Raw genomic sequence first — 15,834 nt, forward strand, 5'->3', positions numbered from 1 at the left:
AAGGATTTATTTTCTGATATCCCAAGAAGAACCACAGTGGCCTTACATGATGTAGATGTGGGTAATAACAAACCTATAAAACAACGTCCATACCGTATGAATAATGAAGAATGTAAACTTGCTGAACAAGAAATTAGGTACATGTTAAAAAAAATGATATTATTAGACCTTCTACTTTGGATCGGAGTTCAAACCTTGTGTCATGGTACCTAAACCTGATGGTAGTATCAGATTCTGCACTGATTACCGAAAGGTGAATGTTGTAACAAAAACAGATGCTTATCCAATCCCTAGAGTGGATGATTGTGTAGACAAGGTTGGAAAAGCTAAGTTTCTTACAAAGATTGATCTGTTAAAAGGATATTAGTGTGTTCCATTAACCGATAGAGGTAGAGAAATTTCTGCCTTTGTGACGCCTTCTGGGTTGTATGAATACAACGTTCTGCCATATGGAATGAAAAATACTCCGGCAACATTCCAGAGAATGATTAATTCCGTAATTCAAGGGTTAGAACACACAGATGCCTAGATTGATGATTTAGTCACAGAGAATGACACCTGGGAAATCCATATCTCTGCAGTGGAAAAACTGTTTGAAAAGCTATCAAAAGCCAACCTTACAATTAACCTAGCTAAGAATTTGGCCATGCCACTGTGACCTATCTTGGTTAGGTTGTAGGTCAAGGCAGGTTGGCTCCTGTTCAGGCAATTTCTGAGGTTCCTATTTCAACCAGGTAAAGGGCTCTTAGAAGATTTCTGGGAAAGGCCGGATATTATCCCAAGTTCTATAAGAACTTTGCTGATATTGTTCTCCCATTGACTAACCTCCTGAAGAAGGGTGAAAAGTTTGTTTGGACAGAACCTTGTCAGGAGGCATTTGATAAATTGAAAGCAATCTTATGTCACCAACCTGTGCTTAGGTCACCTGATTTTGCCAAGCTCTGGATGCCAGTGATGAAGCTGCAGGAGCAGTGTTACTACAAAGGGATGATTATGATGATGTTGTCCATCCTGTGGCTTACTTTTCAAAAAAATTCAATGAGCATCAAAGAAATTATTCCACCATAGGGAAGGAATTATCATCATTTATCTTGGCTTTGCAGCATTTTGATGTGTATGTTTGCACAGCTCAGAAGCCACTTGTGGTTTATACAGATCATTGGTGTTCTTGAGTAAGCTGAAAAACAAAAATAGAAGGCTGCTGAATTGGAGTTTGATTTTGCAAGAGTATGATCTCACGATAACTCACATTAGAGGCAAAGATAATGTAATAGCTGATTGTCTTTCCGGTTGTTAAACTTGCAATGTAATTTTAATAATGGAGTGACATTTAATATTTGTATATGCTCCTGCAATATGTTGTATTAGTTTGTAGTGTGCTGTATGATAACTGCATATATATTGTTCCACATATTGTAGATTGTAGTTAAAATTCTGCTCTTACATATCAAAATTTTCTCTCCTTCGGGGGAGGTGTTAGATGTCCATAGTTTCATTTTCCTGGGAGTCCATAGTTTCATTTACTGTGGGCGTCACATGTCCCCAGTTTTGTTTTACTTTGAGTCTACAGTTTCGTTTCTGTGAGCATTACCTTATGACGTATGCCGACGGTATAAAAGAAATGTGGACAGTGCCGAGAGGCAGTCAAAGGAAAGAGAGAGAGAGTGAAAATCGCAGGCTTCGAGCTATCCGGGAACAGCTCACAATCGAGAAGGGTAAAGTCTAATGCTTACCCAAACCCAAAGGATTGGGTTAACCAGCAGCACTCTGTGCTTTCTGGGAACATCTGTCCTTCGTATGATCCATGGGTGTGGATTTCATGACAGTCACTTTGTGAAATCGCTCTTCGTGGACTTCAGAACAGTATCCCTCGACTGGTATCTTCAGTAACCCTTTCTTTGTTCACTAGCCATGGAATCTTTGGAATTTGTCGTGATCGCCTCGTCGCTGCACTGTGAATCCACAAGTCTCTCCTCTCACTTACTTTGTGAATTACTGGGACTCTCTGAACTGCCACATTACGACTGTGCTTGAGTAAGATTTGTTAAGAACGGATTCTAAGTTTGACTGTAAGGGAGTTATAGACATATAACACTGTTAACTTCTGTTTAAGAAAATAGTTTATCTAATTTCCTAAGTTTTTGAGTAGATGTAAATAAATATAGTGGTTTTAATATTAAAACCCGACTCAATTTGTCATCTCTTGCTGCTGGTATGTTACGAATTCGTAACAGTGGCTACAGTCCCCGATGATGCTCCAGGAATGTTTTACACACCTGCTTCTGTAAATGTCCTGAGCAGCACGTTGTGAAAGGCCTTCTGAAACTCCAAGTAAACAACATCCACTGACTCTCCTTTATCTATCCTGCCTGTTACTTCCTCAAAGGATTCCAACAAATTTGTAAAGCAAGGCTTTTCCTTAAGGAAACTATGCTGACTTTGGCCTACTTTATCATGTGCCTCCAAGTACCCCAAAAACGTCATCCTTAACAAACAACTCCAACATCTTCCCAATCACTGAGGTCAGGCTAACTGGCCTATGATTTGCTTTCTTCTGCCTCTCTCTCTTCTTGAGGAGTGGAGTGGCATTTACAAGTTTCCAGTCCTCCAGAACCATTCCACATCTAATGATTCTTTAAAAATTATTACATTTGCCTCCACAATCTCTTCAGCTACCTACTTCAGAATCCTGGTGTGTAGCCCATCTTGTTCACATGACTTATCTAGAGTACATGCAAAAGTTTTGGGCACCATATATTAATTATATGGTTCAGATGATATGGGCTCCACAGAACCCTGATCTCAACATCGAGGCTCTCTGGGATTACCTGAAGAGACGGAAGCAAGCGAGACAGCAAACGTCTGCAGAAGAATTGTAGCAAGTTCTCCAAGAGGCTTGGACCAACCAATTTTCTTATAAAACTGCACAATAGTACCCAAGAGAATTGGTGCAGTTTTAAAGGAAAAAGGTGGTCACATCAAATGTTGATTTGATTTTTTTTTTTACTGCTTACTGCTTTTTAGGGTAATTTTCTTGATATTTAGAAACCTCTCATTTCATTATTTTGTAAAGCATCTTCACTTTACAGAATCTCTTTACATACGCCCAAGGCTTTTGCACAGTACTGTACCTTCAGACCTTCAATACCTTCACAAGCACCTTCCCCTTAGTAATAGAAACTACACCCACTTCTGGACCATGACACCATGACACTTCTGAATTTCTGTTGTACTGTTAATGGCTTCCACAGTAAGACAGACACAAAATATTTATTTTTATCTGCCATTTCTGTTGCCTACTGTTGGTTTTTAAAAGCAACCCAATCCTCTAAGTTCTCCCTAATTTTGCTATATTATATGTCCTCTCTTTTCCTTTTATGCTGTCTTTAACTTCTAATGTCAGCCACGGTTATGTCATCTCCCTTCAGAATACTACTACTTCTAAGGAATGTACTGTATCTATCCTGCGCCTTCCAAATTGCCCCCATAAATTCTAGCCATCCTGAATAGTGTCCCCTTCCAATCAACTTTGGCCACCTCTCCTCTCATGCCTCTGTAATTCATTTTATGCCACTCTAATACTTAAGCATCTAACATTATCTTCACCCTCTCACACTGCACAGTAAATTCCATCATATTATGATCATTGTCTCCTAAGGGTTCCTTTACCTTGCAAACTGCTTGATCAAACCTAGTTCATTGCACAACACCCAATCCAGTATTTCCTTTCCCCTGTTGGGCTCAACCACAAATTGCTCAAAAAAGCCATCTTGCAGCCATTCTACAAATACTCTCTCTTGGGATCCAGCACCAAACTGATTTTCCCCAATCTACCTGCATACTGAAATCCCCAATGACTATCGTAACATTGCCCTTATTACATGCCTTTTCTATTTCCCATTTTAATTTATACCCCACATCCTGGCTACTATTCAGAGACCTGTGCACAACTCCCATCAGGGTCTTTTTACCCTTGCAGTTTCTTAACTCTATCCACAAGGACCTTATGATCCTAAGCCTTCCTAAGGACTTGACTTCATTTTTTCCCAACAAACCCATTCCACCCACTCTGCCTACCTGTCTATCCTTTCGGTACAAAGTATATCCTTGGACGTTAAGTTTACAACTATGACCTTCTTCAAGCCACAACTCAGTGATGTCCAGAACACCATATCTGCCCACAAGAATATTTGTCTTGCTTGGGTTCAGATGTAACCCGACTTTTTGTACAGGTCATACAGTACCTTCCTCAGAAAAGATCTCAATGATCCAGAAACCTGAAACCCTGCAACACTCTCTCAGCCATTCATTCATCTGCACTATCATCCTATTCCTGCCCTGACTAGAACATGGTACTGGCAGTAATCCAGAGATTACTACCTCGGAGGTCCAGCATTTCAGCCTCTTCCCAACTCCCTATACTCTCTGTGCTGGACCTCTTCCACCTTTCTACCTTTGTCATTGGTGCCAGTGTGTACCATGACTTCTGCTTGCTTACCCTCTGTCTTGAGAATCTTCTGTAGCCACTCTGAGACACCCAGGCCCCAGCATCTGGGAGGTAATACACCATCTTCACATCTCTTTCACAGCCACTGAATCTCCTGACCATCCCCCTAACTAAAAAGTCTATCACTATCATTCTACCCTTCCCTGCTAAGCCTCAGAGCTAGCTACAGTGCTCCTAGCCTGGCTGCTGCTGCTGCATTCTGATAGGTCACTTTCCCCCAACGGTACCCAAAGGGGTATACCAAGGGGAATGGCCACAGGGGAACACTGCACTGACTGCTTACACCCCTTATTTTTCTGATGGTCACCCGTATATTATCTGAAACTTACACTCTGGGTGTAATCACCTCAGTAAAAGTCTCATCTATAAGGTTTTCAGCTCCCAGATGATCCTGAGTACATCCAGTTCCTGTTCCTTGTCTGTCAGGGGCTGAAGTTGGGTGCACTTCCTGCAGATGAAGTCATCAGGGAGACAATTAGGTATCTTGAAATCCCAATTCTCACAGGAGGAGCATTCCACTGCATTAACTACCATCCTGCCTACATTTGTTACACAGTAGAGCTACTGGGACTTGATGTTTCAATCCCTATGGTAAGTTGGCACTCTCGATGTTGGCAGTGGGTTTGGAGTGGTGACAAGGAGAGAGGGTAGGTACGTCATCGGGGTCATAAGGTGGGCACCCTCCTTCTTTGACGTTTCATTGATAAGCCCACGACGTCTCCAGAGGGCTCAACGGTGCTATCTGGCGTCCCAGATACACCCCCCATCAGTTCCATACCCTCCTGTCTTCATCTTGAAGCCCAGTTGTTGTCTTTCCTTTTAATCCAAATTCAATTGCTGCTTTCTTCTGCTGCATTTGACAAGGACTTGACTGCTTGTTGGAGGGAGTGACCCCTCACCCCCATCTTCTTCAATAGACTGGTTTTGTGATGTAGCAACGAATCCCCTGCATCCCACTTCTACAGGGAAAATCTTGGTCTTCCAGTCATTCCGGGCAGCTACAGTTGCCAGTTCAGAGTACTTGGTCTTTTTCCTCTCATAAGCTTCTTCGACACCACCTTCCCATGGTACTGTCAATTCCACAACATATACCAGCATAATAAGCACAAGTGTAAGAACAGCTGGTGATAAGATACTGTTGCAGTAACTGTGCACCTGGCCATTGGACTCATCAAATTTATCAGCAGAGTCATAAAATATCCATTCCTCAGCTTTAAATAACAGTGAATCTCTTCATTTCCACATGGCCAACAGCCCAGTGGATGATGGTAATCAGCCCTTTTTCAGAACACTTTGAATACCATCTGCCCTCCTCACCTTCCTTCCCTGATTCCATGCTCCACCTTCCACTCAGATCAGATTCCAGTGTCTTTGTCCCTTTGGTACCTCCAATTTTCACCTCATAGCTTGTCACTGTTTCCATTCTCCCCTTCCCCAGTGTTGTGTATTTAATATTTCAGCAATACTTGAGTGATATTGTATATACATATGTTATGATTAAGCATTCTATTGTTTACATAATTCAATACAGGTTATATGTAAAAGTACATGAATGACATACTTCATTACGCCACCACATCATAAGTGCTCACTTCACTAAAATAAAAATGTAACTAGATTACACAAGTTATTCCCAGCTCCATGTTTTTCTTTCAATTAGTTTTATGATTTAGAGTTACAAAACATAACAGTGGCAACAAGGAAGTTTTAAACGAACCTAAGACGACAACCTACCTGTTAAAGTGCAGCAAGATGTTCAAGTTTTTTTTAAAAGCACAGCACACAGTTCTTCTGGAAGTAGCAGAGATGGTCAAGTTTAAAAAAAGGCAAAAAATGTACAAAATTCAGGGGTTCATGAACAGTGAGTACAGAGTGATAATAATATTTAAAAATCAGAAATGGTTGGCTACATGGGAAAAATAGATGCATTCGACTGCACAAGGGATAACTGAATTGAACAGTATCTTGAAGCAAATGAAATACCCAATGGAAAGCGATTGCCAGATTTGCTGAGTGCATTGGGTGGAAAGGCATACAGTTTGCTTAGAAGTTTGACCAAAATTAGCATTTAAAGAATTCATGAACATTTAGAACCAAAACCAGCATTGACTGCAGAATGCTTTAGGTTTCATATGTGGAATCAAAAGGAAGGGGAGTCCACTTCAGCGTATGTGGTTGAATTAAAGTTGCCTGAGCGTTGTCAGTTCAGTACTGGATGTACTGACGCACTAAGAGATTATTTAGTTCATGTAACCTTACAAGAAAGCATTTGAAAATGGCTCTTAACTAAAGAACAACTCACATTTCATAGAGCAGTTGAAATTGCTGTATAAATGGAAACAGCAAAGAAGCAATTGAGTTGCAGTCAGGAATGAAAGTGAGTGTGAAGAAAACTGCAATGTCTAAACAGACACCTGCCTGGCCAAACAAATTGTGCTATCATTGTGGCAGGGGCTCACATACACTAGAACAATGCAGGTTTAAAGATGAACCTGGCAGAAAATGCAACAAAGTAGGACACATACAAAGAACATGTTGGACAGACAAAAATAAATGGACTGCACAGGGAAGAGATAAAGATAAAAAGTCAAGGTGCAGTTTCAAAACGAGTACTAATCTGCATGTTGTTCATGAAAAATCTGATAATTATGAGAGTGACAGAGGACTGGATAGACAAGATTTATTAGTGTGAAAACTAACAAGAGGCAGGCAATATTGCTTATACCAGAAGTGAATGGCATATTAATTAAAATGGAATTGCACACTAATTCAGCTGTTTCAGTCATTCCACAAATGAGTTTGAACAGCATTTCCAAGATACTGAACTGAAGCCTGCAGATATCCAACTAAGAACTTATACTGGTGAAAAGATAACTCCAGTGGAAATGACATAACAGTGAAATACAACAAGCCACTTTGGGCTTGTATGTAGTATAAACAGGAGGGCCAGCATTGTGGTACATGATTGGTTGAAACACTACAACTTGATTGGAGATCCATACACTATTTGCACAATGCATCCCCTGCAACAGAGTGAACTGAAAGCAGATTAATAAAGGGTACTGGATGATGCCACAGCAGTGATCAAGGATGGGATTGGCAAACTCAAACATATCAAGGATAAAATAGTGTTAAAGGAAAATACCACACCCAACTTTCATGAAGCTCATCCAGTTCCTTGCACTATCTGTGCTAAAGTAGCCCAGTGAGCTGGAATGCATGGAGGCTAAAGAAATTCTTTCCAAGATTGAGTGAAGCCCATGGGCAATTCCAGTGGTCTCAATAGCCAAGAAGAATGTCAGGATCTCTGGTGATTTTAATGTCACCATTAACCTAGTGCTAAAAGTAAACTGATATCTTCTGCCAGGAATAGAGGATATCTTTGCAAAGTTTTCTGGAGGGTAACAAGCGGGCAGATAAGGCCTACCTACAGTTGAAGATGAAAGGAGTCCAAAGTGTTTCTCACCATAAACACTCACGAAGGGCCTTACTGCTATAATAGGCTTATTTTTGGAGTAGCATCTACACCAGCACTCTGGCAGAAAGTTATGGAAGGCTGTAAGGCTGTAAGGCTGCCAAGGCACTCAGTGTTACCTGGATATTATCATTGTTACTGATGAGGAAGACAAGGAACATCTGCAAAATCTCAAGACAGTGTTAAAAAGATTAGAAGATTATGGGCTCAGAACAACAATGCTACAGGTATGAATTCTTTAAATCAAGCTTCACTACTGTGGTCACACCATTGATGCACGAGTGTAACACACTGTAAGGTTTCACTGCTAATGTAATAGTTTCTCTGTAGCAGCAATGTTTGGGTTATGACTAGAGATAACTGGCTTTGGAATGTGGGGCTATCCAATGAGAGGGATGTTGTTCTCTCTTGTGGGTCTGGGATCAGGGATTCCGCAGTCTTTTGCTGGGGAGAGATGAGGAGAGAAGACATGAATGGAGAGAGCTGGTAGACCACCGGACAGAGTGGACTTGAAGCGAGGGTCCGAAGATCAGTGATGCTCGGAGGATGTCGATGGTAGACGAACAACCTTATCAGTAAGCTCGAACATTACACTGTTTCATGAGAATGGGCCCTTTTCTTTTGTTAGTTTCTTTACTAACCATATAGTCAAATTTAGAATTATAAAGCTCAATCGTTTAATCACATATTGTGTATTGTTTGTTATTTCGTGGTACTGATTTGTAACTGAGGACACATTGCGCAGCATCCACCCAAACAAGACTTCTTAAGTTTAGCCAGGTGCTAGCCAAACCAAAGGTTACACAAGAATTACAACAGTGTGCTGAGAAAATTCAAGCAGTGGTGGATGCCCCAAGACAAAGAGCATGTCACAGTTGTAGTCCCTTTTAGGATTTGTCAATTACTATAGCAGGTTTCCTGCCAAACCTGGCTACTGTGCTCCACCCCTTGAACTCATTACTACAGAGCTGAAAGAAATGGCAGTAGACAAAGCAGTGTGAGGAGGCTTTCCAAAAGACAAAGGAAATGGTGACATCAGCCACTAACACATTATGATCTACATCATCCAGTGAAGTTGCCTGTGACACCTCGCCAGATGGTATAAGGAGCAGTCATGTCACATGTTATGAGTGATGGAAGTGAACACCCAGTTTGTTGCAGTACAGTTTCAGTCATTTCTGAAAAATAATGAACCAAGACTATTACATCTACACCGTACAACCAAGCTACCAATGGCATGGTGGAAAAGTTTTGACCAGACTCTAAAGAACACACTACAGGAAAAGTCATCAAACAGCACTACACTGATAGTGAATCAGAAGCTCGCCAATTTCCTCCTTGGATATACATATTGTAATGTAGCACCGTCCACAAACAACAACTCACCAGCAATGCTTTTCCTGGGACCCTTGTGCTCACACTTTGATCTGCTCAAACTCAAAAGGAGAATGCAGGACAAACAGCTGAGACAAATTGCAGCTCCTCAAACAATGAGGTTTGATGTTTCACTCCTGGACAAGCAGTCCTGGTGAGGGATTAACGAGGTGATCAAAAGTGGGTAATCACAAAGATTAAGGACAGAAGTGGACCACTCTCTTATAGTGGAGATTACATCTGATATCATCTGGAGACAACATATCAATCAGTTGAGAGCAGAGTCAACTATTAGAGAAAAAAATGTGTCCAGAGCTGTCAGCACACACAAAATGCTGGAGGAACTCAGCAGGTCAGGCAGCATCAATGGAAAAGAGTACAGTCGATATTTCGGACCGAATGGCAGATGGAGATTAATTCACTTAAATGCAAGGCAATGCATTTTTCGAGGCAAGCGAGGGCAGAGCTTAAGTAGTAAATGGTAGAGCCATGGGGTGAGCTGCAGACCAGAGAGATCTGGAATGTTCATATGTATACGTCTTTGAAAAATAGTGACACAGGTAGATACGGCAGTTATGGCAGAAACTGAATTAGCTCAGTCAGGCAATTTTGTTGTGACTGTTGAGTGAGCCAAAGGGCCTGATTCTGTGCTACATAGCTCTATGACTCTGTAATGCTATTGAAAATGGCAGAATTTTACTACCTTTAACCCAAGAACTTCCTGATTGTATTTGGTAGCTTTCGTTTTCCTAGAATCTTTTCCCAGGTTAGCCAAGTTTCAACCCTGAATCAATAAGATTCAATGAAACATAGAAACATAGAAAAATAGGTGCAGGAGTAGGCCATTCGGCCCTTCGAGCCTGCACCGCCATTCAGTATGATCATGGCTGATCATCCAACTCAGAACCCTGTACCAGCCTTCCCTCCATACCCCCTGATCCCTTTAGCCACAAGGGCCATATCTAACTCCCTCTTAAATATAGCCAATGAACTGGCCTCAACTGTTTCCTGTGGCAGAGAATTCCACAGATTCACCACTCTCTGTGTGAAAAAGTTTTTCCTAATCTGGGTCCTAAAAGGCTTCCCCTTTATCCTCAAACTGTGACCCCTCGTTCTGGACTTCCCCAACATCGGGAACAATCTTCCTGCATCTAGCCTGTCCAATCCCTTTAGGATTTTATACGTTTCAACCAGATCTCCACTCAATCTTCTAAATTCCAACAAGTATAAGCCTAGGTCATCCAGCCTTTCATCATATGAAAGTCCTGCCATCCCAGGAATCAATCTGGTGAACCGTCTTTGTACTCTCTCTATGGCAAGGATGTCTTTCCTCCGATTAGGGGACCAGAACTGCACACAATACTCCAGGTGTGGTCTCATCAAGGCCTTGTACAACTGCAGTAGTACCTCCCTGCTCCTGTACTCGAATCCTCTTGCTATAAATGCCAGCATACCATTCGCCTTTTTCACCGCCTGCTGTACCTGCATGCCCACTTTCAATGACTGGTGTATAATGACACCCAGGTCTCGTTGCACCTCCCCTTTTCCTAATCGGCCACCATTCAACTAATAATCTGTTTTCCTGTTTTTGCCACCAAACTGGATAACTTCACATTTATCCACATTAAATTGCATCTGCCATGAATTTGCCCACTCACCTAACCTATCCAAGTCACCCTGCATCCTCTTAGCATCCTCCTCACAGCTAACACTGCCACCCAGCTTCGTGTCATCCGCAAACTTGGAGCTGCTGCATTTAATTCCCTCATCCAAGTCATTAATATATATTGTAAACAACTGGGGTCCCAGCACTGAGCCTTGCGGTACCCCACTAGTCACTGCCTGCCATTCTGAAAAGGTCCCGTTTATTCCCACTCTTTGCTTCCTGTCTGCCAACCAATTCTCTATCTACATCAATATCTTACCCCCAATACCGTGTGCTTTAAGTTTACACACTAATCTCCTGTGTGGGACCTTGTCAAAAGCCTTTTGAAAATCCAAATATACCACATCCACTGGTTCTCCCCTATCCACTCTACTAGTTACATCCTCAAAAAATTCTATGAGATTCGTCAGACATGATTTTCCTTTCACAAATCCATGCTGACTTTGTCCGATAATTTCACCGCTTTCCAAATGTGCTGTTATCACATCTTTGATAACTGACTCTAGCAGTTTCCCCACCACCGACGTTAGGCTAACCGGTCTATAATTCCCCGGTTTCTCTCTCCCTCCTTTTTTAAAAAGTAGGGTTACATTAGCCACCCTCCAATCCTCAGGAACTAGTCCAGAATCTAAAGAGTTTTGAAAAATTATCACTAATGCATCCACTATTTCTTGGGCTACTTCCTTAAGCACTCTGGGATGCAGACCATCTGGCCCTGGGGATTTATCTGCCTTTAATCCCTTCAATTTACCTAACACCACTTCCCTACTAACATGTATTTCCCTCAGTTCCTCCATCTCACTGGACCCTCTGTCCCCTACTATTTCCAGAAGATTATTTATGTCCTCCTTAGTGAAGACAGAACCAAAGTAATTATTCAATTGGTCTGCCATGTCCTTGCTCCCCATAATCAATTCACCTGTTTCTGTCTGTAGGGGACCTACATTTGTCTTAACCAATCTTTTTTCTTTTCACATATCTATAAAAGCTTTTACAGTCAGTTTTTATGTTCCCTGCCAGTTTTCTCTCATAATCTTTTATCCCCTTCCTAATTAAGCCCTCTGTCCTCCTCTGCTGAACTCTTGAATTTCTCCCAGTCCTCAGGTGAGCCACTTTTTCTGGCTAATTTCTATGCTTCTTCTTTGGAATTGATACTATCCCTAATTTCCCTTGTCAGTCACGGGTGCACTACCTTCCTTGATTTATTCTTTTGCCAAACTGGGATGAACAATTGTTGTAGTTCCTCCATGCAATCTTTAAATGCTTGCCATTGCATATCCACCGTCAACCCTTTAAGTGTCATTTGCCAGTCTATCTTAGCTAATTCACGTCTCATACCTTCAAAGTTAACCTTCTTTAAGTTCAGAACCTTTGTTTCTGAATTGACTATGTCACTCTCCATCTTAATGAAGAATTCCACCATATTATGGTCACTCTTACCCAAGGGGCTTCTCACGACAAGATTGCTAATTAACCCTTCCTCATTGCTCAATACCCAGTCTAGAATAGCCTGCTCTCTAGTTGGTTCCTCGACATGTTGGTTCAAAAAACCATCCAAGTTTACGTTCCAAGTAATCCTCTTCCTCAGCACCCTCACCCAATCTACATGTAGATTGAAGTCACCCATTATAACTGCTGTTCCTTTATTGCACACATTTCTAATTTCCTGTTTAATACCATCCCCAACCTCACTACTACTGTTAGGTGGCCTGTACACAATTCCCACCAGTGTTTTCTGCTCCTTAGTGTTATGCAGCTCTACCCATATCGATTCCACATCCTCTTGGCTTATGTCCTTCCTTTCTATCGCGTTAATCTCCTCTTTAACCAGCAACGCCACTCCATCTCCTTTTCTTTCATGTCTATCCCTCCTGAATATTGAATATCCCTGAATGTTGAGCTCCCATCCTTGGTCACCCTGGAGCCATGTCTCTGTGATCCCAACTATATCATATTCATTAATAACAATCTGCACTTTTAATTCATCCACCTTGTTACGAATGCTCCTTGCATTGACACACAAAGCCTTCAGGCATGCTTTTACAACTCTCTTAGCCCTTATACAATTATGTTGAAAAGTGGCCCTTTTTGATGCTTGCCCTGGATTTGTCGGCCTGCCACTTTTACTTTTCACTTTACTACCTTTTGCTTCTACCCTCATTTTACACCCCTCTGTCTCTCTGCACTGGTTCCCATCCCCCTGTTGTGAACTAACCTCCTCTCGCCTAGCCTCTTTAATTGATTCCCACCCCCCAACTATTCTAGTTTAAAGTCACCTCAGTAGCCCTCGCTAATCTCCCGGCCAGGATATTGGTCCCCCTAGGATTCAAGTGTAACCCGTCCTTTTTGTACAGGTCATGCCTGCGCCAAAAGAGGTCCCAATGATCCAAAAACTTGAATCCCTGCCCCTCAGCCACGCATTTATCCTCCACCTCATTGCATTCCTACTCTCAATGAATTATTCTCTCTGATCAAAGAATACAAACTTTAATCAATTCCTAGTTTTCTTTTTCCCTAGCTTTTAAACACCTTGAAGTCACGAATCAACACCCACTTTCAGACTCTGCTAACATAATATGGAAAAAAATCAGTTGTAAATTGTGGACACAATTTAAGGAAGTGTGATGTACATCAATATTTTTGCTGAGTCCATTAAGAAATGAACAAATATAACTCAGGAAATTTGATTTAAACAAATGGAAAATCTTGAGTGCACACATTTCTTGGCAAGCCTTAAAGCTTTTGAGACAATATGAAAATCCAGTAAGGGTAGTCAAATCTAAAAATACCTAAACTTTTGTAAGCAAGAATTGGCAGTTCAAGAATGAATCAACAATTTCAATTGCGTTTGTGGGCTTTTATGTTAGAACTGATCTTCAACTGAACTCTTAAACAATGAACTAAATAATTAACACTAAGACTATGGCAATTTAATTCTGAAGACATTTAAGCTGTTTCGTGAGCTGGTTTAAGATTCACAAAAACAGTTAAATATTGTCTATATAAAATATGTGCATTAACATGGAGACACATCATAAGATCTTCCACTTCTGACAGTGCATGAACAATAGATGTAACTTACATTTATTATGTTGTATGTCCCAACAAGTAATGACAAGATCAAATCAGTCTACAAGCTAACTTATTTTTTAAAAAAAGGCAAATAGAAAAGCAATTGAACATAGTTCAAATGTAATTGGGATAGGAAAATGATTCCTTGGAAGAGTTTATGACTGCCATTTAAATTTAGGCTTTGATAGGTGCCACTTTAAACAACTACTGACTGATGCTTATTTGGTCACTTATCCTTTCTATTAAGTAAGTACGACACCTAATTTCACACCACTCCACCTGACTTTTATTAAAAATATACCTTGGTTATTGAAAATAAGTATCACAAGAATTTTTATCACGTTCTCAAAGATGCAAAAAAAAGTCTAAGCTACAGTAAATAAACCCATCAAATTGTATGACACAGAAATAGGTCCTTTTAGTCTACTTTGTGCATGCTAAAAATTATGCCTACCTATCCTTCAAATTTACCTGCATTTAGCCAGTATTCGTCTATGCCTTACCTTTCCAAGTGCTTGTTCTTTAAACATTGTTTTTTTAATAATGTGATTCGACGTCCCTGCATTGCAAGAAAAATTCTGACCATCTACCCTATCAATGTTCCCCTTAATTTTGCAAACATTAAGTTGGTTATCCTTTGACAATGGGAATAAAACAGTCCAATTCTCCTTATAACTACAACTTGCCATTTCAGGCAACATTCTGGTGAAACTCCTTTGTATTCTCAATTAAAAATGTGACTTTATTTTATACAAAAGAGTGCTTAAAAACATTCAGAATAACATGTCATCATGTTCTTTTCTAGAGCTACACAGTATACATAACTTTCTGACATAATTTTTACTTGCTTATATTTGAATTAGGGACAGTCACAAAGGTTGAATTTATTGTCATATGCACAAAGATATATATGCACAGATGCAATGAAAAACTTAGTTTTACCAGTATCATAGGAATATAGCACCATATAAGCCACATCCAAAGAAAAGTCAGCATTGCATTGTATTGGGTAGATCACATCTTACAAACTTTATCATATTTTTGAAATAACTGAGATGACTGATGAAGCGAGGGTAGTGGATGTTGTCTACATGGACATGCAAGGAATTTGACAAGGTCTCCGATAGTAGGCTAATTTAACATGCACAGTATCCATGGTGAAGTAGTAGCTTGGATTCAGAATTAGCTCCCCCACAGTAGACAGTGAGTACTGGTGGAAAGGCATTATTCTGGCTAGAGGACTGTGACCAGTGGTGTTCCGTAGGGATCAGTGGTGGGACCTCATATTTAACTTGGCCAAAATTGAAGGTGGGTTGGGAAGCAAGTCTGTAGATGACAAAAATTGGTAGAATTGTGGATAGTAAAGAAGGTCAAAGGATACAGCAAGTTATAGATCAATTACAATGATGTATCAAGAAACTGCAAGTAGAATTTAATCCAGGCAGGTGTGAAGTGTTGCACTTTGAGATGTCAAATGCAAGGTGAATGTATACTGTTGACGAAAGTACCTGAGACAAAGAGAAAGTGGCAGGTGCTTGGAACACACTACCAGGGGTGGTAGTGGCATTCAAGCTGCTGCTAGGCAGACATGAATATGCAAGGAATATAGGGATATGGCTCACGTACAGGCAGATGGGATAGTTAAATTTGACATCTTTCTTGCACGGATAATGTAGGCCAAACAGCCTGAATCATCTGTGGTACTGTTCTATGTTGTATTCCATTTTATAAAAGAAAAAT

General features: G+C 40.7%; 1 protein-coding gene across 8 annotated transcripts in view; it reads right to left on the reverse strand.

Annotated features, from left to right (window-relative positions):
* The window catches only part of ralgps2 (Ral GEF with PH domain and SH3 binding motif 2), a 566,060-nt gene that overhangs the window by 489,399 nt on the left and 60,827 nt on the right, over window positions 1-15,834 (reverse strand). Inside the window, exons 1-2 of one of the 8 annotated variants that reach the window (XM_063063721.1) lie at window positions 1,734-1,909; window positions 911-1,177 (exon numbers count right to left, since the gene is read on the reverse strand). The exons of 6 other annotated variants lie outside the window; for them this stretch is intronic. The gene's annotated coding sequence lies outside the window, so the exon portion shown is untranslated. Of the gene's footprint in view, window positions 1-910; window positions 1,178-1,733; window positions 1,910-15,834 lie in introns of those variants that run through there. One more of the 8 variants, XM_063063720.1, reaches the window with a different exon arrangement.

Source organism: Mobula hypostoma, chromosome 12 (genome assembly GCF_963921235.1).
Source record: "Mobula hypostoma chromosome 12, sMobHyp1.1, whole genome shotgun sequence".
Taxonomy (NCBI): Eukaryota; Metazoa; Chordata; class Chondrichthyes; order Myliobatiformes; family Myliobatidae; genus Mobula; species Mobula hypostoma.